Raw genomic sequence first — 26106 nt, 5'->3', positions numbered from 1 at the left:
CCTGAGTCACCGCCACACTGGGGAACCCTCTGCACATGCTAATCATTTCAGGGCAGCCTCTGTTCAACTCAGCTCAGAGGCACAAAAAAGACACTGATGGAAGGAGGGTGGGAAGTGATCTACACGGGATCTAGTGATCTAGTGATCACTCTAGACTTAGAGTCTTGACCCTGGAATGCAGTGTACTTCTATGTTTATGGCTCCATATTTTTTTTCTGTATCTGAGATAGCAAGCTTACGTTCCACACAGTGATTAAAGGTTGCACAACTCCCTAAACTGGCTAACTGGTAGTTGGATATTTTTGTCTTTAATTACTGAGGCGCCATTAACCCATCTCTTAGAGTGTCAGAGAGCCCAAATAGTTAAATTGAGCTTGTGCACGCTTATAAAAGGAATATCTGACACACCAACCAATAGTTGTGACAAAATACTTGTCGTCCCATCCTCTGGAAGCTTTTTGAAATTTAATTTAGTGGAAGTTCAAAAAATCATTTGGTAAATTGTCATTTGCTTGCATATTTTGTTCCTCAAATAGTTCTTCCTTTCCATTTAGAGAAAGAAGGAGGGGGAGGACAAGAAGAAGAAAAAAATGTATAAGTCATGTGATTTTTCTCCCCACCAGATTTTCCTGCTTTTAAAAGCACCTGATGCTGCAGTGGAGGTATCTCTAAGCAAAATTAATCTAGTCTTTGTAGATCTGGAAAATTAAAGGATTCCCAGTGTTTGCAATTGAGAACTCCCAATGTTTGGAGGGGTGAGTGGACTAGGAAAGGGAAGTTCAATAGACTAGCTGTATCTCACCTCTCCTACTTCAAAAAACATCTCTATTTCTATCTTCCCTGTTTTAGGATAAGAAGAGTCATGCCTTCTTCCTGCCCTTGCAATATTCTATGTTGGAAAGTATTAATATGTCTTTCCCAGTACAAAGGCCCCACCTTAGTTGATCCAGAATACTTACAAGCATCTGTAGGGGGTAGCGATGTCAAGGAAAAGGATAATGCTACCAAAGAAATGCAAAGGAGGGACGCCTGGGTGGCTCAGTTGGTTAAGCAGCTGCCTTCGGCTCAGGTCATGATCCCAGCGTCCTGGGATCGAGTCCCACATCGGGCTCCTTGCTTGGCAGGGAGCCTGCTTCTCCCTCTGCCTCTGCCTGCCACTCTGTCTGCCTGTGCTTGCTCTCGCTTCTCTTTCTATGACAAATAAATAAATTTTAAAAAAATCTTTAAAAAAAAAAAGAAATGCAAAGGAGAATATTCAACTCTTGACTTTCAAAATCGGATCGGGCACACATTCTAAATCGCTAGCTAGTACATTTGGTGAGAAGCAGACTTCAAGTGTCCCTAGGGATAAGGGTAGCACTATCAGAAACCAACCACAAGTTAACCTTATACAATTTGTTTATATATATATTTTTTTTGGAGAGAAAGAGAATGCAAATGAGTGAGGAGGGGCAGAGGAGGAAGGAGAGAGAGAATCTTAAGCATGCTCCATGCCCATTGAGGATCCTGACACAGGGCTCGATCTCACAACCTTGAGATCATGACCTGAGCTGAAATCGAGAATTGGATGCTTACTGACTGAGCCACCTAGGCACCCCAAGCTTGTTTATAATTTTAATAATCTTTTTATTATTTTATTTTTAAAATAATTACAGTAGAATAAGAGAACATAGTCTATATGGTTGATTTTTTTTTTAATTTCAGACTTGATTTAAGACATGGAGGTTGTTCTACTTTCACATAAATGTTGTCACATGCTGAAGAAGGATATAGACTCTAAGTGCTAGAATGGGGTAACAAACAAATATATGTCTTCTAAACCAATGTGTTGATTAAGTTTATCAAGCCTTTCAAAACGTTATTATTTTGTTCACTTCACCTAACAATTAGTGAAATAGACATGTTAGAGACATTTTTCTCATGCTGGATTTGTCCATCTGTACATGAAACTCCGGCAATTTTTTTGTTACATATTTGAGGATAGATTATGACATTCACATAGGTTTTAGAATTTCATATCATCCCGGTGAAGTTCAATTTTTCTCACTGTGCTGTCAACTATTTCCCTCTAAATTCTATTTTACATGATATATGTCATCAGTATGTATATATTTGGCTTCATAGCAACAATTTTATTAATTGATTCAAAAGCTGGAAAATAGACAATCAGTATATTTTTATGTTGTTTTTCCCTGGTGCATTTTTCCTAATCTTTTATTTTCAACGTTTCTCTGTTTTTGTATCTAAGTTTACTTCTTATAAAACTGTACAGCTGGGGACGCCTGGGTGGCTCAGTTGGTTGAGCGGCTGCCTTCGGCTCAGGTCATGATCCCAGCATCCTGGGATGGAGTCCCATATCGGGCTCCTTGCTCGGTGGGGAGCCTGCTTCTCCCTCTGCCTCTGCCTGCCATTCTGTCTGCCTGTGCTCGCTCTCTCTCCCTCTCTCTAATCAATAAATAAAATCTTTAAAAAAAAAACTGTACAGCTATATCTTTAAAAAGTCAATATTAGAGTATCTGTCTTTTAATTGGTGACTTAAGTTACTTGACATTTATTGCATTTACTTATTGATTTGAATGCTTTCTCTTTTTTTCCTGCTTTCTTTGTATTCCTATTTTTTACTCTACATTCTTTAACCTGTTCTTCCCCCAGAGCTTGAAATCACAACCCTGAGATTAAGATCCTAGTGGAAATCAAGAGTCAGATGCTTAACCTACTGAGCCACCCAGGTGCCCCTTAACCTTCTTTTACTGCATTCTTTATAACCGGGAAATGTTTTTTTCCCTTTGTTCTGGAAGCTTTGTACTTAGTGCTTTTTTTTTTTTTTAAATCAGATTGTGCAAGCAAGAAAGTCTTGTGATCCAAGCAGCTGTCTTGTAGATTCCCTCCCTCTCTTCTTCCTTTGGTGTATTTAGGGCCAGGCTAGCACAGAGTTCTACGGAGGCAATAGGGAATTAAGCACCCAGGAAGAAGAAAGAAAGATCTGAATTTTTCTTGCCCCAGGGGATTATGTCAAGGAGACCAGTGGTATTTACTAAACAAATAACAACCAAATCGTGAGTCCCAATTAGTGTATTAAAATAGTGGGTAACCCTCAAGGCAGAGGACATTCTTCCTCCTTACGCCCCACTTAGGACTCCAGAGAGCAATATTCTCTCAGATTGTCCCTGCTTTAACCCCAGGCACTGCCTTATCAGTTTAGCTGTGCAAACTGAACTCCTGGGCTTTGGCTTTCCTGAGTTACCCTCTTCTTAACTGGTTTGTAAGAGTCAGTGGCACTGCCCGTGGACCCTCCAAAGCAGGAAAAAGCGAGCCAGCAGAACAGGCTGCGTCTGGACCACTGGGCGAGTTGGCTTAATAGAGGGCGTAGAGACAATAGGGAGTAAACAGCCAGTGCAAATTGAGGTGATTTCGACTTTATCAAGAATGGCAGCAGCCCTGAAAAAGCCCAGAGAGCGAGAAGGGGACCATCAGATATGCTAGTTACAGCTTTGACTCTGAGTGACAGCACAGCAATGTAGGTGGCAAGGGGTATCAGCACAGAGAACAGAGGTCAAGGACCTGACATGTGAGGACCCCACATTCCCTCTGCCATGATGCTACCTTGGCCGTATCCCTCTCCCCCCATAAAACTACGCTTCAACCCAGAAGGGAAGCAGGGAAGAGGGCAAGCTGCCCTAGAAACTAAGCTGATTTACCAAGAGAATCTGAACTATTTCTGAAGAGACTGTTTAATTTTTAGCTCAGACTAAGGTTTAAACTGGATTGGACATTAATTTTCACCTATCAACCAGAGAGTGGAGAATTCCAGAAAGAGGCCAGATTAGTTATAGATAAAATAAATAAGTTAAATTTTCTCTGCACAATGAAGTTTTAGTGTGAGGCAAAGTTTTTAATATTGCTTTTCAAACCTGAAGAGGACGGAAATGCGAGATGCAAACCATGCTTCTTGGTGATTTTCAGCTGGTTATTTTTGCTTCAAAGCAGGACAAAAATGCTTAAAGAGGGAAGAAATTATAGGAGAGTTCAATTCTGCTTACCCTGATCCCTGATTCCTGTATAAATCTGAGTGAATCCCCTGTTCTTAGTAAAACTGTACAGTACTAAGAGTAGTAAATGGTGTTGAAAATATAAACTTTAAGAAGGATTTCCAGAGATGGATTGGGACCCAGATGCTTGCATAATGTTCCCTTCTTGGTTTGGAGTAATAATAAAAGGAAGAGAGTACGAACTAGACCATATACATTATCATGACATATACATATACATTATCATATACAATATCATTACATATTGGGTAAAAGAGTAAGTTTATATATATATATATATATATATATAAATTAAGGTCTAAACATATTATCACTTGGATGAATGTTTGGGTAATAGATTTCATGACATGGTGTGCCTGGGTGGCTCGGTTGATTAAGCATCTGCCTTTGGCTCAGGTCATGATCTCAGGGTCCTGGGATCAAGCCCTGAGTCACTGGGCTCCCTGCTCATCTGGAAGACTTCATTCCCTTCTCCCTCTGCCTGCCAATCCCCCTGCTTGTGCGCGCTCTCTCTCTCTCTCTCTGTGTCAAATAAATAAATAAAATCCTTAAAGCATAGATTTTATGACTGTTACAAACCATTTGATTTACTTAACGCAGATTATTGCAAAAAGTAATTATAAGAATATAATGTGGATTAAAAAGTAGGAAAAAAATCCAACTTGGAAAAATGTTACTGTTATTAATAACCCATTTTTATATCATACTTTATAGTTTATAAAGCTCCTTCATATTCATTTAGAAGTCATAATTGATTTTAAATATGCAAATGAATAAAAATTAATAACTAAAGCATTTCAAGTGAATTTGAGTGAAATATACTGAAAAGATAGGTCCAATATTTAAATGTCACATAAATCAAGTTGTATTTTTAGAATTAATTGATTCAAGTGAAAATGATTATGAATTTCCTACTCCTATATACAATATTTTCTCTTTTTATATATTGGTTCTTCTTGGGAAAATGAGGCTCAGAGATTTTTTTCTCACACATTTCTCCCATTACAGTCATAACAAAAAATATATGTTGTATTCTCTGTGAATTAATTTGAGATTTAGGGTCTCTGACATGTTTAGGTTTCTAACCTTGAGGGAGGCAGTTACCTAAGCAAGATGTAGTTTCCTTATTGCAAATTGGGAAGGTTGGATTAGCTGCTAAGACTATTTTCAACTCTGACATCCTATATTCTATGAAATATTCAATATAGTCTTTGTACCGTAAGTGTATCCACAACTTCTCATCACTGACATGTCCCCTCTAATTTATCAGCTATCGCTATCAGGGAGAGCTTACCCACATGCTCCATGAACACAGTTTCAACGAAGTGGAAAACAAAACAACAAAGCCTGGAAGTACTCTCTGGATACTAATGCTTCAGCGTTCATCCATGTTCTAAATATGATTTCATTCAACACCAAAGACCATCTGTCTTTCAAAAACAAAGCAAATGCTTTGATGTTATAGAGATTGCAGAAGGGCATAATTGGTGGAGAAGACTTAGAAAGGAGTACTGTTTCCAGATTTTCACCGGGATCATTGAGAGGAATGGGTTCCTTCATCCATCGACTGGTTTCTCCATTTGGAAAATCAGATTCTGTATCTGGACCTTCAGATGCTTTTTTTATATTCTATGCTCTATACCAAATGCTTATTGTAAGAAATTTTGGAAGTCTAACAGGTGCTTTAAAAAATCACTTTTTTATTATGTCTGAAACCTGTAATTCAAAGCTCATTGGTTTTAAAATAGAGATATTTAAGGAACTTGACCCAATAATGAAAAGCTATTGAATTTATCCACCTCTTTAATGGGAAAACCAGTGCTTTTTTTAAAGGAAAATATAATTCTGGAAAACCTTTATTTGGTCACATTATTACTACCATTTATAGGTGAGTCAACATTTGATACACTGATTAAGAAGCAAATTTCTACCCAAATACTTGACACTGAAGAAATAGAGATATATGTTCTCTTTGGATAAGCGAACAATTGATGAGAATAAATAAAACCATACTTTTCTCCCTGCCCAGCTTTACTGAGGTATAATCGAAATAAAACGTTCTATAAGTTTGTGGTATACAACATGATGATTTGACCTGCATATATGCTGCAAAATGATTACCGTAGTAATGGTAGTTAACACATTCATTACCACATTTACTTACTTTGTGTGTGTGTGTGTGTGTTTTGAGAACTTTTAAGATTTATATTCTTAGCAACCTTCAAGTATAGTATACAGTTTATTACCTATAATTGCCATGCTGTACACCAGATGCCCAGAACTTATTCATCTTATAAGTGGAGGTTTGTACCCTTGCCTAACCTGTCCTAATTTTCCTTGTCTCCCCAGTCCCTGGAAACCATCATTCTGCTTTCTGTTTCTATTGGTTTGTTTGTTTGTTTGTTTGTTTCAGTTTTCACATAGAAGTGAGATCATGCAGTATTTGTCTTTCTCTCTCTGACTCATTTTATTTAGCATTATGTCTTCCAGGTTCATCCATGTTGTTGAAATGGCAGTATTTCCTTCTTTCTCATGGCTGAATAATATTCATATATATTCATTATGTATATATCTCACATTTTCTTATCCATTTATCCATCAACAGACACCTAGGTTGCTACAACATCTTGACTATTATAAATAATGTGGCAATGAGAATGGGAAGGTAGATATCTCTTCAAGAATCTGGTTTCATTTCCTTTAGGTATATACCCAGTAGTGGGACTGTCAGATGTTCTACTTTTCATTTTTTGAGGAATCACCAAACCATTTTCCATAGTGGCCGAACCAATTTACATTCCCACCAGTGTATAAGAGTTCCCTTTTCTCCATATCCTTGCCAGGATTTGTTATCTCTTATCTGATAATAACCATCCTAACAGGTATGAGATGATATCTCATTATGGTTTTGATTTACATTTCCATGATGATCAGTGATGTTGAGCACCTTTCCATGTATCTGCTGGTCAATTGTATATCTTCATTGACAAAACAGCTAACTGGGTCCTTTGACTATTTTTATTAATTGAATAATTTGGGTTTTTTTGCTATTGAGTGATCTGAGTTCTTTATATATTTTGTATATTAAATTCTTCTCAGATAACAGTTTGCAAATATGTTCTCCCATTTTGTAGGTTGTCTTTTTGTTTTGTTGATCATTTCTTTTGCCCTGAAGAAGGTTTACAGTTATGTTTTCTCATTTGCTTATTTTTGCTTTTTTTTTGTACTTTTGATGTCATATCAAAAAAAATCATTGCCATGACCAATGTCAGGGAAATTTCGCCCTATGTTTTTTTCTAGAAGTTTTATGGTTTTTGTTCTTACATTTAAGTTTTTAATGCATTTCAAGTTAATATTTGTGAGTACTCTAAAACTAGGGCCCAGTTTCATTCTTTTGCATGAGAGTATCCAGTTTTCCCAACACTGTTTATTAAAGAGACTGTCTTTTTCCCATTGAGTATTCTTGTTTCCTTTGTTGACCATTAATTGACCATATACACATTGATTTGTTTCTGGCTTCACGATTCTGTTCCATTTGTCTACATATCTTTTTTAATGCCAGTGCCATCCTGTTTTGATTATTATACCTTTGTAATATACTCTAAGATCAGGAAGTGTGATGCCTGCAGCTTTGTTATTCTATCTCAAGATGCCTCAGCTATTCAGGGTCTTTTGTGGTTCCATACAAATTTTGGAATTTTTTTTTCTATTTCTGTAAAAAAAATGCCATGGAATCTTTTTAAAATTTTTTATTTGATTATAGTTAACACACAATACTATATCAGTTCCAGTTGTATGATCTAGTGATTCAAAATCCCTATACATTATGCTCTCCTCACCACATACAGCACTATTACAGTATCATTGACTATATTCCCTATGCTGGACCTTTATTCCCATGATGTATTTATTCCATAACTTGAAGACTATATCTCCCACTGCCCTTCCCACATGTGGTCCATTTTCCATTGTCCTCCTCTCTGGCAACCATCAGTTTGTTCTCTGTATTTATAGGTCTGATTCTGCTTTTTGTTTGTTTGTTTATATATCTGTTTTGTTTTTAAGATTCTACATGTAAGCAAAATCATATGGTATTTATCTTTCTCTGTCTGACTTATTTTACTTAGTATAATACCCTCTAGATCTATCCATGTTGTCACAAATGGCAAGAGCTCATCCTTTCTTATGGCTGAGTAATATTTCATTGTGTGTGTGTGTTTATGTGTGTATGTATATATATATAGATAGATAGATAGATAGATACATATGTATATAAATCTATACATATATAGATAAACATATACATAGATATGTATCTATATCTATATATATCTTCTTTACCCATTCACCTATTAATGTACACTCAGATTTCTTCCATATCTTGGTTATTGTAAATAATGCTGCAATTAACATAGTGGTGCATATATCTTTTTGAATTGGGTCAATACCTAGGATTAGAATTGGACCAAATGGTAATTCTATTTTTAATTTTGGGGGAAACTGTATTACTGTTTTCCATAGTGGCTGTGCTAATTTACATTCCCACCAACAGTGCAAGAGGGTTCCCTTTTCTCCATATCCTTGCCAGCACTCATTGTTTCTTGTTTTTATTATGGTAGCCATTCTGACAGGTGTAAGGTGATATTGCATTGTTTTGATTTGCATTTCCCTGCTGTTTAGTGACACATAAACAGTCAATTCTACTTACTAGAGTCAGGGGAGTAGAAAGAAAGTCAAGACTCTTTCCCCATATTAGAGTTAAAATGAAATATCAACCACATCTCAATTATTTGGGTCGATTGGCTGAATCAGACTAGAGAAGAGACCTAGGAAATCTTCACCACCCAAGGATGAGAACTCATTAGACTATGGTTGGTCATCTGTCCCTCCTTCCTGTCTTCCTCCTTCAGGCTGAGCAAGTAAGCACATGAAACTGGGGAGCAAGGGGATGAGAAAGGGAGAAAAATTTTTTTCGTAAGTCCAGAAAATAATAAAGAAAAACCAGCATTATATTTTATTTAAAAAACTAACAGAGTAGGAAGGAAATTGCTATGGAAAAAGAATGAAAACCAAACAGTGAGGATACTTTGAAAGAATTGGTTTCCTCTGCCTGGGAGAGTCAAAGAAGATCTCATAAAACGAATTCCATATGACCTTGACCTAGAAGGATGGTTGGGAATAAGGATTTGGATATTGAGGAGGGAATGGAAGACATGAGAAGTGGGAATAACCTGTTATGCAGAGACATGGGAAAGCACTGGTATATCTCAAGTGATTTGTTCATTCTGTCTAGAGTCTGAGATGGTAAATGAACAAGAGAGAGAGATGTAGGAGATAAAGATTGTAATAGTTTAAAGCTAGATTGTGGTGAGTTCAGAGGGAAGACACAAAGATTGAAACTTGTCCTGAAAGCAGTGGAGAGCTAGTGAAAGTATTTGAGAAGAAAAATGACAACTTCACCATCAGTAGCTTATAGAAGGCAAAGAAGACTGGAGGGAAAGCTAGTAGAAAGAGAATTAGGAGTATATGGTCACAGCTGGTCAAAGTAGAGAAGGGTATGTGAAATATGCTATTCTTCCCTGAATGGAAGTCTCTCTCCCAATCTGTCAACTATCCTTTTCTTGGTTCATTTGATTTCCTCCTTTCACTTGATTATAATTTTCCTGATGGCATTTTTATGTTGGTGCATTCAGTAGGGAGCTGGGACCAATATTCTCTTCCTGCAAAACATGCAGCCTCATATCTAGAGAATTTCACAGACCTCCCTGCCTTCCACAGTCTTTATACTTAGACTTCCTGAGATTTGCAATTACTACAGCAGTTCAGTGTCTGAGAGGGAACTAAAGGACAGTAGCTAAAGGATACTGAGAAGTGACTTGGTAAATTTTTGTAAGCTAAGATGAGTTGATGCAGGGAAATTGATGAATCTCAAAGAAAAAGAAAATTATGTCCAACTTTCCAGCCTGTGCCTATCATGACAGTAGTAGAAGAGGGTCCTTACAGAATATTGAGGGGCTCTTTGCTCCCTTAAAACACCTATGCACCTCTGAAGAAAACTTGAAGGAGAAATAAGCTGCTCTGAAAACATTTGGACAAAGCCCACTACTACCTGGAAAATCATTGCTACTGTATCATTGACAGGAAAATCGCCAAATAATTTTTGAGCGAATTATTTTTCTCCTTTCAGGCATGCATACAGATCAGCAATGTAGTTTGATTTCTTGCAAGGAAGGGATAGAAAACAACTTGCTCAGTGAGGTAAGTTCAAAGAGATACTGCACACATGTTTTAAAATGGCAAAACAAAAACAAGGGCACCTGGTTGGCTCTGTGGGTTAAGCACCTGCCTTTGGCTCAAGTCATGATCCCAGCCAGGGTCCTGGGATCAAGCCCTGTGGTGGGCTCTCTGTTCAGTAGGGAGCCTGCTTCTCCCTCTCCCTCTGCCTGCCACTCCCTCTGCTTGTGCTCTCTCTCCCACAAAATAAATAAACAAAATCTTAAGCAAACAAACCCCACCAACTCCTGACAATACCAATTGCTGGCAAGAATGTTGATCAAGTCTCTTTCATTCATTGCTGGTAGGAATGAAAAATGGGACAGCTACTTTTGAAGACAGTTTAGAAGTTCCTTATAAAGCTGAACAATCCGTCAATTATACTCCCAGATATTGACTCAACTGACTTGAAAACTTATGCCCACACAACACCTGTACACAAATGTTTATAGCAGCCTTATTAATAGTCATCCAAGACAAGAAGCAACCAAGATCCTTCGATATAGGAATGGATAAACAAACTAGGGTTTGTTAAGGTGGGATACATTTACTAAAAACAAAACAAAACAAAACAACACACAAAAACCAGAAAGATGACCTCTCAAGCCATAGATGAATCTTAAACAGACATTCTTAAATGGTAGAAAGCATTCTGAAAAGGCTATATATTATATCATTTCATTCATATGACATTTTGGAAAAGGCAAAACTATAGACAGTAAATACACCAGTGATTGCCAGTGATTTGGGGGTGGGTAATAAGTAGGTGAAGCAGAAAGAATTTTTTTAGGGCACCAAAACTATTCCATGTAATACTGCAATGGTGGATACATGACATAATGCATTTGTCAAATCCCATAAGACCTGACAGTACAAAGAGTAAACCTTACTGCACTCAAATTGTTAAGTCTATTGGGAAGTTAGGGGTTATCAGAATGAAATACAGAATATAACATAAGATTTTAACTGTATTAAAAAGGCATGAAATGACCTCACTGAAGGGGTAGGAGAATAATATGCTGACCTAAATAACTTAGAAAATAAATAGGCTGTAGGAATTAAGTCGAAAGGAACTGCACTCTGCTTGATAAAGGGATTTCCTGTGGAGGTGAGGGTTAACGGTTTGAAACCACTATACCTGTATACCGGAAAGGAACAATTCACTAAATGGATGGTAGATGGGAGTAGCCAGGTGTCTTGCTATTGGAGTTGGAAGGTTACAGGTAAGCAAGAGAATGGGACTAGTGGGATCCACATAGGAATGGATTAGAGTTGGAGACATCCGTAAAAACCCATATTTGCCTTAATATAGGCAAAGATAAATTTCTGTAGAAATACTTCTAGAATGTGTATTTACATGGGTTAGTATACACAACTTTCCTTGCTCTCTCAGCTGGGAAGGCCTACAATAAAGGCCTTCCTTTATTACAATGAAGGATTGTATCTTCATTATCACTTACAATGAAGATGCCTAGCACAAAGATCTTTGTTTCTAATACCATTCTCCAGTAAAAGGAACCAAGAATTCTTGGAGAAATGACTCATTCTAGGACTGGGGCAGGAAATACCCATTTTTTTAGTGCCAGAACATCCTCTTGTGCGGAAAACTAAGGTAGTTCTCAAAATAAAACAAAACGCAAACACAATAATGGGGATACATCAAAAGGACAGAGAAGCCAAGGGAGAGCGCTCCCAACAGGCAATGCTGGAACCATTTGGGCAACAAAATAAGGTTGAATTGGATTATGACACAACTTATAAAAATAAATTGTGAATTCATACTAATAAATAAATGATGGAGGGGTACCTGGGTGGCTCTGTTGTTAAGCAGCTGCCTTTGGCTCAGGTCATGATCCCGGGGTTCTGAGATCAGAATCTGGCATCTGGCTCCCTGCTCAGCGGGAAGCCTGCTTCTCCCTCTCCCACTCCCCCTGCTTGTGTTCCCTCTCTGGCTGTCTCTTTCTGTCAAATAAATAAAATCTTTAAATACACACACATATGTGATTTAATAAGAAAACAACAGGTGGGGGAAGAATAGACAAACCTCCCTTGTGATAGATATATGTAGACTGTCTGCTTTCAAGGAGATGGAGCATAGTGGAAATTGTGTTCCTTTCCAAGAGCTGAGTACAAAAGAGAGTGAGGGGGATAATAAATTTACATTGGAGAAACCTGACACCACCACCTCAGCCAGGTGATCTAGGTTAATACTATCCGCTATAAAACATGTGGAGGTTCACCCGGTGGTTCAGTCGGTTAAGTGTCTGTTTTCTGCTTAGGTTATGATCTCAGGGCCCTGGGCTCCCTGCTCGGCAGAGAATCTGTTTCTCCCTCTCCCCCTCCCCCTGCTTGTGCTCTGTCATGCTCTCTCCCTCAAATAAATAAAATCTTTAAAACAAAAAAAAGGTGGACAGTAGGTACCCTTGATATGAAGTGATGAGAGTGGTTTACCTGTGATCTTCCTTCATGGAACCCACAACATCAGCCTAATTATGAGGAAAACTCCAGAAAAGCACCAATTGACAAAACACGTGACCAGGATTCCTCAAAAGTGTCAAAGTCTTCCCTAACAAGGAAAGCCTGAGCAACGGCTATAGCCGAGAGAGCCTCAAGAAACCAGACAACTAAACATAATATGGCATCCCGATAGCACGTGCGAGAGAAAAACAGTAGGTAAATACTAAGGAGATCTGCATAAACTATGAGCTTTACTTAATAATAATGTATCAGTATTTGTCCATTAATTGTGACATTTTTCTTTACTAATGTAAGATGTTAAAATGGGCAAAATTTGACATAGGTTACTCAGAAACTTTATATCAGCTCTAGAAATTCTGCCAGTCTAAAAATGTACTAATATGAGAATCTATTTAGGGGCGCCTGGCTGGCTCAGTCAGTTAAGTGGCTGCCTTTGGCTCAGATCATAATCCTGGGGTCCTGGGATCCAGCCCAGAATCAGCTCCCGGCTCAGCAGGGAGTCAGCTTCTCTCTCTTGCCCTCCTGCTGCTCAAGCACTCACTCTCCCTCAAATAAATAAATCAATAATTTTTAAAAGAATCTATTTAAATCAAAAGACATAGCAGAACTATTTGAGGTTATTAAAATCAATCTATTCTTCATCATTAACAAGGTGTTCGACTGAGGCTTAGAATTTGTTGACTCTCCTCTCGGCCTTTATACACCTCCTTTCTTAGGAAAATTCATCTGAATATTTTCTTAGTGCCTATTTGTTTTTTGGGGTTTGTTTTGTTTTGTTTTTTAGGCTCTTTAGGGAGGGTGTGCTCAAGTGAAGAATAAAAATGGCCCAACTGGGACCCCTGGGTGTCTCAGTTGATTAAGTGGCTACCTTCGGCTCAGGTCATGATCCCAGCATCGCGGGATAGAGTTCCACATCAGGCTCCCTGCTCAGTGGGGAGCCTGCTTCTCCCTCTGCCTCTACCTGTGCTCACTCTCTCTGACAAATAAATAAATAAAATCTTAAAAAAAAAAAACGGCCCGATTGTGAATATAGCCTTTTGCTGGAAGAAACCACACTTAAGGTTTGATCATAACTTCTCTTTGGGGCTTGCATTTAGCACAATTTGGAAAATGACGCCCCTGCAAACTCCAGATGGAGAGGGAGGGAGGCAAAGAAAGCCCGCTGTTTCAGTTTCCTTTGAGCATTAGTCATTCCAAAGCCCATGTCAGACCTTAGAACTGGGCGCTGTCATTAGGGTCCTTCCCTGTATGACAAGATGGTAGACTTTGATGAATTCTCAAGCCTTGGGGAAATGTTTTCTGGTTCATTTTAGAGGATGAGGTGAAAGCCTTCTGTACATATTGGGTTCACCTTCTCTTTAAACTGTCGCCTAAACAGAAACATACGAAAGTTTGAAAGCTTCTGCAAAGATGCTAATCTCACTTCTGCACAGGTGCTATACACAGAGCACAGAATAGAGCTGCCTGGTCAGAGAATCTTAGGTCTCAGCTAAAGTTTAGGTCAAACTCTTTTAAAGATTTTATTTATTTATTTGAGAGAGAGACAGTGAGAGAGAGCATGAGCGAGGAGAAGGTCAGAGGGAGAAGCAGACTCCCCGTGGAGCTGGGAGCCTGATGTGGGACTCGATCCCAGGACTCCGGGATCATGACCTGAGCCGAAGGCAGTCGTCCAACCAACTGAGCCACCCAGGCGTCCCAGGTCAAACTCTTTTAAAGAAAATTAAAAAAAAAAAAAAAAGAAAAGAAAATTCACTAAGCCTACATATTGATTAAATCAATGGAAGGGGCAACATTCCAGGACTATTTGAACCAAGATCGAAGTCAATGGCAGAGAAGAATGCCGTTTGGGGAGCAGAAACAACTACTGAAGAATATTTAGGCATCTTGCTCCCTCGATTCATGAAACAAGTCTCTGCAGAGAAGAAGGCTAAAGGACTATAGGGTTTAGCAAATGAGAAAAGTATTTCAGGAGGGAAAAGGTATCCTATTAAATGGAACTTGAACAAACAAAAATCAGAACTTTAAAATATCTCAAACTTGGAGCTCGATAGAATATATTGTATATGGTGCTGATAATTTATAGAATTGATTTTCCCTTTATCATAAGTCTCTTTAAATCCCCAGCACCACTTCATTGCCTCCTGCCATTACCCATTTGATACTTACATGTTACAAGAATTGTCCTTTTCTTTTTATTTATAGATTGCTGATTCGGCTGGTTCCTTGCCTCTTTCATGTTTCCCTGTTCTCTTCTCTGTTCTGTCCACTGTTTATATTTAGAAATAAGCTACCAGCATCCACAAAATGGTGGGAAATATGACTCCAAAATCCACATGCATTGAACCTCAGAACTTGGGAAAGAAGTGTGTTGATACGAATTGTGTAGATTTTTTTTTTTAGTGGATTTTGTGAAACTAGCAGATTTATGTTTTATACTTCTAGGAATTTTAAAGTTTTGTTTACAATGAATAGGTCTAAGTGCCATAGTTTTAGGGGGGGGGGTGAGATTTTATTTATTTGAGGGAGAGAAAGTGAGAGAGAGAGAGCACAAGCAGGGGGAGCAGCAGGCCGACTCCCCATTGAGTAGGGAGCCCAATGCAGAGCAGGGCTGGGACCAGGACTCCGGGATCATGACCAGAGCCAAAGGCAAATGCTTAACCAACTGAGCTACCCAGGCACCCCTAGAATATGGTTCTTATTCCGCTTTGTAACCCTTGTATTTTATTTGGTTTCATTTTATCTTTTTCAAAGAGTATATCTCTTATAATGAAAGTCAAGGCAAAAAGGGATTCAAAATATATACATTCAATTATGAAAAAAAATAAGGTCCAAAATGTGAATGAACTCCCCCCCACCCCCTGCCAACATCATGGAAGAACTAACAAAGCCTATATTATGCCAATGTGTTGACTTTGGCCTCTAGAACTTCTGCAGTTCACTGCCAAGATTTAGAGACTTAGAGAAGCGTCCAAACTGTGCGTATATGGCAGAAATACGGCAGCATGATTGAATCAGTGTTTTGGATAACTAGTCCTTTATCTGGACAAGTATTGTTAATGTAATTAAAATCATAATATTGACAACCAAACTGGTGCTGTGATTGACTCAGTTAAAACATGGATATTATGGAGTCATGTCTTTTAAGTAATAATAGTGCTTAGTGAGAAGGGATTCTCAGGTTCTTCTGATGGATATCTATTCAGTTTCCTGACTCTGAAAAGACACTAGACTTATTTCTCTCCTTTTTCTCCCTCTTCTACATGCCTTCTTTACTTCTATTCAACATATAAGTCTATACCATACTCCTCCATTGAGGTATGGAGATAGATAGATACAGATACAAATAAAGATTAGATATAGCTATTTCAAGGAAGGAAGATGGTTTGGGTTTGTGGAAGAGAGAAAGGGAGATAGGCAGAATGGAATTCTCTTAGACCATCTGCAAATGGAAGGGAGAAATGGAAAGCTTTCTTGATCAAAGACTTAATCCATTTTGCAGATTTACCCATTTCCCCAGGACTATAGATCAAAGGTGTTTTATTTGCAGTTTTCATAGACTTTTATGAAGGAAGAGGTGGTAGGCAAAAAGGAGGTTGTGCAAAAAATTATTTTACAAGGAAACAACGTGGTTTATTCCTTTCTTATGATACTTCAGGCATTCTAGTAGATAACACACTAACATGGGTAAATGTTGTACCTCTCTTCCTGTTTTTTAAGCTCCTTGATGGTAATGACAGTGTTTTATTCTTATTTTATCCATCAAAGTGGCTGACATAGTACCTGGTACAAAGCAAGACTCTCTAAATGCTTCTTGAATAAATGAACCCTAAGGAGTGGAGGGCTGTAAGACAGCTTTTTCTCTTTGAAGAAGACTGTAGTCCTTGAGGTACGTTACCTGGGTTCTGTATACATTTCAAAATGATTCAAAAGGTGAAAACTTACCCTCATTAATTATAAAGGTTTATGTTGGCAACCACTTAGTTCCTATGGTTACATCTCCAAGAAATTATAAAATAGGCACTTCAAGGATTTGGGAACAGGAACAAATTGGCTGTTATAGAATTCATGAATGCTAATAACTCATTTACTTATAATGCTTATAATTAATTGGTTTAAAATCATCTACTGCAGTCTTAAAATGAATAGGATATTTAAAGGTCACCATTGCTCTTGGCTCTCATTTAGAACTCTAATCGAACAAAAATACATTGCGGATATCAATTAAAACATTTGAAATTCTTCTCTAGCCAAACTTGGCCTAGAATACTAAATGAGATACTCACTTACTATCTTTTAACTCTGGTGATCTATAGTCTGTGATTAAGTTATTATAAAACCATAATTTCCAGTATTTGGGATGATGGAGGATATGCCCATAATTGATGAAATCGAGTGAAGTAGAATGAATTAGGTACACATGAGGGTAATGCCTTGTGAGATGTTGAGCAACGAATCTTCACTTTTTTTTCCTTCACTGGAAATGCTGATTGATAGCATGTGCTACACCAAGTTTAACACTAAAGCTATGAAATTCAATGAGAAAGTTTTTTTCTCAATGGAGGATATAACACATAACAATAAATCTCAACAAATTAAGCAGCCTATCTCTGCATAATGTTAACACAGACAAATAGCATTTCTTATCAGAATTTTTGACAGGTGTTCAAGCAGGTGTATGATACTATGAAAATTGCTGATTTGTCATTTTTAAAATTATAAATCTTTACAAAGAAGTATGGTTTGTAGCAGAAATCCCCAATGGAAATGGAATGCTGTTTTGGAAAATGTTGATAGAAGTGCTGTTGATAAGGCTTTGCAACCAAATACATTGGGAGAATTGTACATATTGGTTGTTTTACTGCATCTCCTTAGTCTAAACAGGTTTCTCTATAGACCCACTTAATGATGTCTTTTCTATGAAAACAAACTACTGATCCCAACATTAAAAAAAACACATTTTATTCAGTATGATGCCTAAATCAACAACATATAAAGAAGCACAAATGCCAAGTCTGACAGATTGTATTTTCCAAAGATAACTACAACAATATCTCCCATCCCACATGTTCTTCTTACAAAGTAATGTTGACATTTTCCCTTTGGAGAAGTGGAGTCTGCATTGCATCTCCTTAAATCTGGGTGTGTTTATAACTTTGTAGTACTCTGCATGCAGAAGTAATGCAATTTGACTTCTGAAGCTAGGTCACACCAATGATATGGTGTCTGCCTGATTCTTTCGGATACTTGCTTGGAGCCCTGAGCGGTCACGTAAGCAGTCCAATGGTCTTGAGGACTCCATGCAGTGCCATGAGCATGGCTCAAACTAGCCCGTATGGAGAGGCCACGTGGAGAGGCCCTGAGACTACATAAAAGGCAAAGAATGCCTGGCACTCTCACTCCCCTAAAATTCCAGCTCCAATCACCATCTGACCCCAATTACATGTGAGACTCTGAGCCCAAACCACTAAGCTGAATTCTTCCTGAATTTTTTGGCTCACAGAAGCCAGAAGAAATAATGAAATATTTTTTTGTTGTTTGAAACCACTAAATTTTTGGATGATTTGTTATGCGGCAAGAGCAGCTGGAACATTGGGTACCGTGTTCAGTATAATATCCAGTAATAATACTAATTCTTTCATTGTCATAATAAACCATTCATAGTTTCTTTGACCTTCAGCTTTTATCATTGTGAAATGACAAATTTTTGAATTAAAAAAATGATTATGAGAAGCAGAAAATATTTCACAAGCTCCAAATCTCGAGATCTGTTGTAGACAAGCTGTGCTCACTGTCCAAAGTATTTCCAGGAACATAATTTAGGGTTACTAAGTCACCAGGAGCATATGGTTTAACTGTTCTTCTTGAATTATTTAAATACAAGAGGATAGTGGGAATTTTGGCACCTGTTTCTTTACCATTCACTGCCCACAGAGACCTTAATGTGATTCAATCACTCAAAAGGAGTTGAGCATTCAGATGCCTATCTAGACTTGAAAAGGCCCCATGAATACCTAAGAGCAATCAGATTAATTTAAGGATGATGATTCAAAGACTTCTTGCAAAATAATATTCCCTCACATGGAGGAAAACCAAAAACACACTGCAAGATTTCCCAAAGAGAGGAATCCAATATGCTTCATTAGTGATAAAAAGCCTGTTCATTTGTCTGGTTGCCAGTGTTCCTCCTGGGGAAGGGAGGGAGACCTTATAGTCATTATTTAGCAAATTTGAAAAAAGCTGTGTATTTTTTATTTTTAAAAGATTTTATTTAAATCCCAGTTAACATACAGTGTAATATTAGTTTCAGATGTACAGTATAGTGATTCAACACTTCCACGCACCACCCTGTGCTCATCAGACAAATGCCCTCCTTAATTCCCACCCCCTGTTTCTTCCCCACCACCACCCCCCACACCCCCCAACCCACCTCCCTCTGGGGGGAACCATCAGTGTGTTCTCTAGAGTTAAGAGTCTGTTTCTTGGTTTGCCTCTCTCTCCTTTTTGTCCCTTTGCTTTTGTTGTTGTTGTTCCTTAAATCCTACACATGAGTAAAACTATATGGTATTTGTCTTTCTCTGACTGACTTATTTAACTTAGCAATGTACTCTATAGCTCCATCCATATCATTGTAAATGGCAAGATTTCATTCTTTTTGATGGCTGAGTGATATTCCATTGTGTATATATACCACATCTTCTTTATCCATTCATCAGTCTATAGATACTTGGGCTGTTTCCATAATTTGGTTGTTGTAGATAATGCTGCTATAAACATTGGAGTGCATGTATCCCTTTGAATTATTTTTGTATGTTTTTTTAAAAGATTTTATTTATTTATTTGACAGACAGAGATCACAAGTAGGCAGAGAGGCAGGCAGAGAGGTGGAGGGTGGGGAAGCAGCCTCCCTGCTGAGCAGAGAGACCGATACGGGGCTCAATCCCAGGACCCTGGGATCATAACCCAAACTGAAGGCAGAGGCTTTAACCCAATGAGCCACCCAGGTCCCCCAAGTATTTTTGTATGGTTTAGGTAAATACCTTGTAGTGTAATTGGTGGATCATAGTGTAGTTTTAACTTTTTGAGGAATCTTCATACTGTTTTCCAGAGTAGATGTACTTGTTTACATTCCCACCCAATAGCACAAGAGGGATTGTTTTTCTCCACATTCTCGCCAACCCTTGTTATTTCTTAAGTTTTTTATTTTAACCATTCTGACAGGTGTGAGGTGATATCTCATTGTGGTTTTGGTTTACATTTTCCTGATGATGAGTGATATTGAGCATCTTTTTGTGTGTCTTTTGGCCATCTGAAGGTGTTCTTTGGAAAAATATTTATTTATGTCTTCTGCCCATTTCTAAACTGGATTATTCAGTTTTGGGGGGTTGAATATAATAAGTTCCTTAATATTTTGGATACAGATCTCTTAATGGTTACATATTCGCAAATATCTTCTCCCATTCCATACGCTGACTTTTAATTTTTTTGATCATTTCCTTTGCTATGCAGAAGATTTTATTTTGATGAAGGCCCTATAGTTTATTTTTGCCTTTGTTTCCTTAGAGTTGGAAGACATATCTAGAAAGAAGTTGCTAAGGCCAATGTCAAAGAAGTTACTGCCTATGTTCTTTTCTAGAATTTTTATGGTTTTCTACCTCACCTTTGGGTCTTTCATCCATTTTGAATTTATTTTTGTGAACAGTATAAGAAAGTGGTCCAGTTTTATTCTTTTGTATGTTGTTGTCCAGTATTCTCAGCACCATTTGTTGAAGAGACTGTCTTTTTCCTATTGGATATTCTTTCCTGCTTTATCAAAGATTAATTGGCAGTATAGTTGTGGGTTCTAAAAAAGGCCATTTAAGAGAAGAGCTGATGATATGTGCTTAAAGTAGGGAACAATATATGCTTGGGAACATATTTTAAGCTTTAGAAATCCAGTTGTTTGTCTAAGAGTGTGAAATATTAACTACCTCTTTCTAGTCAAAATTTGTAACTTTCTTTCTTCAAATATTGACAGGTAATGTTATCTTAATAAAGAAGAAAATTTCCTCTTTATCATCTAACCAGTGAATGATTATTCATCATCTTCATTTATGGGCAATACTACCTAGCATTTGTGCAACTTTTCCCAAGTACCTGGTACATGTATTCACCCTTTTAATCTTCACAACTCTATGGTATAAGTACTGTTATTATCCCCATTATAGAGGGGAGAAAACTGTCTGCTCAAAGCTTAACATGATCACACACAGAGACACACAGGGACAGATATGTAACTCAGCAGGCATTGGATGATGTATTTGAGGAGGTCAAGACCTCAAGCTTCAGACAGAGATGATTCCCTTGGGCTATCCATTTTCCCTATGGCATCAGAAATAAGCAGACAGAGTAAGGGAAAGGCCTAAGATAGTTTATTGATCCTAAGTCCCCCAAGTCCGTCCTTCCAAGGTTTATGCAAGAGCAAGGACAAATTGGCAGTAAGATTGTTGGATGCATCTTTGAACATGTAAATTTGAAGTTATGATTGCAAGAGTAAGCATTTTCTTAGGAAAGCTCATTTGTATTTTAAAATGTGCTGAAAATCCATAGAAACATATTAGAAACAGCTTAAGAGACTATAATTATAAACAATAACAGAAAATAATTATGATAATGATATTCCCAAAGTCTTCAGATAATCTTTTCTTTTAGAAATGATTTTGGACTATTTATAGTATTCTATGGGAAAATATATCTATTTTTAAAGTGCTTCAGTTAAATAACTAGGACATGATAACAATCTTGCATCTAGTACTTTATGATGACTAGGTGGATATATTGATAAAACATCTGTATGGAAAAAATCAGATGCAAAATACCCATGTGTTTAGTAACATCCGGATAAGCTTGCTAAAGTTGACATTTATTTTATGGTTTAAATGTCACAGTGGGCTTTATCCCTACCTCCTTTACCCAAACTTATTTCTAGGAATTGTTTTCAACTAGACGAGTTAAGAATTTGGAAAACTAAATATATCCACATCCCCCAACCACTAAACCAACACTTTTAAAGGTAATTATTTTAAAGAAGAAAAACTACCAGTTATATTTTATTTTACTCCTCTTGAATGAATTCCTTAAAAACCTTTTATTGACTGTAAACAGAAGCAAATGAAAATCTCATTTTATAATTATGTTTGGTAAAATATACAATTTGATGATATCAGCCATACCAGTAATTTGTCAATGAAATTTACTGAATTCACTTTGTAGCACCAAAGACAATTAAACCCTGAGAAGAGACACAAAAGAAGCTGAAGACATACAATTATGTATTAAACTGTGTTTCTTACATTTTAGCCTTTATAAATATAACTTGAGGAGCTTGTTTAAAATGGAAACTCCTGGGTCCTCTCTCCCAGGAATCTAGACTTATTAGGGCTTGGGTAAAGACCTGCAATGTGCATTTCCAATAATCTTCCCAAGATGATTTTGATACAGGTGATTCGTAATTAACTACTTTTAATTCTAGAGATAGATATATTCACGCACACGGTGTTGTTATATATTTTTTTCAACATTTGCAGTGCATTGGAATCCTCTGGGAAGATTAAAAAGTACAAATGCTTAGTGACCACTTCTGGACTCTCATTGTCAAAATATATGCGAGAAATACCGATCTAGGATGCGCTAAGAATGCTCTTATCTCCCCCATTCAATCTCTTGTTCACCTCCTATTGAATTTACTCCCAGTGGATTAGAAAAGGTCTGTGTCTGAAAATTTAAACTAAAGTCCATTTCATGCAAAGCATATGCATTTAACCCTCTTACCAGTTTTTCTTGAAGCATGAACCCATGGTCCAACTATATCAGAATTATTTGTGTATCTTCTTAAAAATGCACATATGTGGTCCATATATGCTATGGAGTATTATGCCTCCATCAGAAAGGATGAATACCCAACTTTTGTAGGAACATGGATGCGACTGGAAGAGATTATGCTGAGCGAAATAAGTCAAGCAGAGAGAGTCAATTATCATATGGTTTTACTTATTTGTGGAGCATAACAAATAACATGGAGGACAAGGGGAGATGGAGAGGAGAAGGGAGTTGAGGGAAATTGGAAGGGGAGGTGAACCATGAGAGAATATGGACTCTGAAAAGCAATCTGAGGGTTTTGAAGGGGCGAGGGGTGGGAGGTTGGGGGAACCAGGTGGTGGGTATTGGAGAGGGCACGGATTGAATGGAGCACTGGGTGTGGTGCAAAAACAATGAATACTGTTATGCAGAAAAGAAATAAAAAATTTTTAAAAATGCACATACCAAGGCTTAATCCGCAGATATTTTAATTCAGTAAGCTTTGGACAGAGCACAATCTATAGTAATGAAAGTAACCCTATAGATGATTACAGTCCAAGTGGATCATTATCTATACTGAGAAATAATGATTTTCAACAGCCCAGAAAATGCATTTGTCACCTCTACTACTACATCTCCAGTTAAAAAAAACTCACAAATTCCTCAGGTAGCCAATTCTTTTGAAAAGTTTTGGTTTTTAAGTTCCTTCTAAAATTCAACTTTTAAAATTCTTCCTTAAAGGGTGCCTGGGTGGCTCATTGGGTTAAGCCTCTGCCTTCAGCTCAGGTCATGATCTCAGGGTCTTGGGATCAAGTCCTGCATCGGGCTCTTTGCTCAGTGGAGAGCCTGCTTCCCTCTCTCTCTGCCTACTTGTGATTTCTCTCTGTGTGTGTCAGATAAATAAATAAAATATTTTTAAAAAAATTCTTCCTGAAAATCAACCTCCTAGGGGCACCTGGGTAGCTCAGTGGGTTAAAGCCTCTGCCTTCAGCTCAGGTCATGATCTCAGGGTCCTGGGACCAAGCCCCGCATCAGGCTCTCTGTTCGGCGGAGAGCCTGCTTCCCCGTCTCTCTCTCTGCCTGCCTCTCTGCCTACTTGTGATCTCTGACTCTCAAATAAATAAATTTTAAAAATCTTAAAAAAAAAAGGAATCAACCTCCTAGAGACTTTAACCTATTGAGATCTTTTTTTCTTCCAGGGCCATTTCTCCAGTGCCCACCCCACACCCAATCCCCACTCTCAATACATTTCCTATTTTGCAAACTAGACATCCCTTGATCTCATGAGGTAGACCAGATGTCGATATTATTTGTCAATGTGTGTTTCCTCCACCACCTACACCACAGTCATGTGAAGGGACTTATTAAGATTGAGACATCTGAGCTCTACTTTAAAAGTATTGAATTAAAATCTCTGGTGGGGAGACCTGAGGGCCTACTATTAACAAGGTATGTGGAGAGTGTTCATGCTGCATTTGTTCCCACAGGGGTTGGTGTATCTAGGCTGTGGGCTGGAGGAAATGATGTCCACCAGCTCCTTTGTTCTTGGATAAGTCTCTCAAAGATCCCTGTCCCTCCAACACAGACCCTGAGATTAGCAAACAAATTGTTCCCATACACCCAGGCATCTTTCAAACTGCTTCTTGCATGCTATCTCCCAGTGGGGCTGTTTGTTGTGCTGACTCTTCAAGGGTGAGGACTCAGTTTCCCATCGCCCTCTGGCTCTCCCAGAGCTGAGCCCACTGATTTTTAATTTTCCAGGTGTTAAGCCCCCTGATTGAAAGAAATCCAAAAATTAAGCCCCTCTGGTTTTCAAAGCCAAATGTTATGGGGATCAATCTTCTCATCGTAGATCCCCCATGCTTGGTGTTCCTGGTGTGGGCTCTGCTCCTCTCTCCCTCCATGTCTGTGGTGTCCCTCCCTCCCATGAACTGTCCCATGAGTTCATTTGGCTCTTGGCCATGTCTTTGCCTTTCCTACACTCTTCCATGTGGCTTCTTCTTTACCTTTAGCTGTAGAGAATCTATCCTACCTGTCTTTAAGTTTGTTCCTAGGTTATTCATACTGATGTGGGTGCTATCTAGGTGTACCATTGGGATAAGGTGAACCTAGGATCCTCCTACTCTGCCATTTTCCCCCTAGCTCCAAGAAACATGTATTTTTTACCAGAACACCAGGCCAGATTGATGCAGAGGTTTATAGATCATAGTTTGAGAAACACAGATCTAGGAGCTTATAACGTAAAATAAATGCTTATCTTCTCAGACTGTATCAGATGAATGCCAGCCATGGGCTAGTATTATTGTAGAACCATAAACATGTACACAACTACTCTTACCTCTAGAGATAGACTCATTCTTGTGTAGTTTTTCAACTCTAATTGTGGATATTTTTTTCAAATATAGAGAAATACCATTTTAAAATGTGGAAATGCTGATGTAGTTAGAGGTGGGACCTGCCTGCTGTCACTTATAAAGCCCTTCAGGTGGTTTTAAGGTATAGCTCAAACTGAAAGGGCGTTTTTGGTTGGGGCACAGGTGGGGACATGGAATGAGGAAAGAATCTGAAGAATCTAGAGCCAATCTAGCCAAACTAGAGATAAGCTGTGTTCACCTCAGGGGGAAAAAAAGAGAGCTGGGTATTTGTGAAGAGAAACAGCATCATTGAGTGAAATATAACCATTGTATTTTTTAATATAAATCACATTGTTTATTAAAAACTCATTCAACAAAGACTTTTGAGTGCCAAGCAATGCACCTGGGCTCTGGAGGTATACACTAGAAGACAACATATAGAGTCCTTGCCTTCATGAGACAGTCTGACATATGCTTTCATACATCAAAAAATAATTAAACAAATAACTAATTGCAAATATTATGCATGCTCTGAAAAACATATCAAGAGTATTTAGCCTAGGGCGCCTGGGTGGCTCAGTGGGTTAAAGCCTCTGCCTTTGGCTCAGGTCATGATCTCAGGGTCCTGGGATCTAGTCCCACATCGGGCTCTCTGCTCAGCAGGAGCCTGCTTCCTCCTCTCTCTCTCTCTCTCTGCCAGCCTCTCTGCCTACTTGTGATCTCTGTCAAATAAATAAATAAAATATTTTTAAAAAAAGAGTATTTAGCCTAGTCTGGAATGTCAAAGGAAAGCTTTTATAGGGACAGCTTTTTTAAAATTTTTTATTTATTTATTTTGACAGAGATCACAAGTAGGCAGAGAGGCAGGCAGAGAGAGAGGAGGAAGCAGGCTCCCTGCTGATCAGAGAGCCCGATGCAGGGCCCAATCCCAGGACCCTGAGACCATGACCATAACCATGACCATGACCATGACCTGAGCAGAAGGCAGAGGCTTTAACCCACTGAGTCACCCAGGCGCCCCAGGGGCAGCTTTTAAAGTTTAACTTGATGTATGACTAACAGTTTTTGTGTGTTTGAAGGCTCCAAGGCAATAAGAAAAGCCATTGCAATAGTTCCCA

The sequence above is a fragment of the Mustela nivalis genome (genome assembly GCF_964662115.1).
Source record: "Mustela nivalis genome assembly, chromosome: X".
In the NCBI taxonomy this organism is placed as follows: Eukaryota; Metazoa; Chordata; class Mammalia; order Carnivora; family Mustelidae; genus Mustela; species Mustela nivalis.
This window is presented reverse-complemented; position numbering follows the sequence as displayed.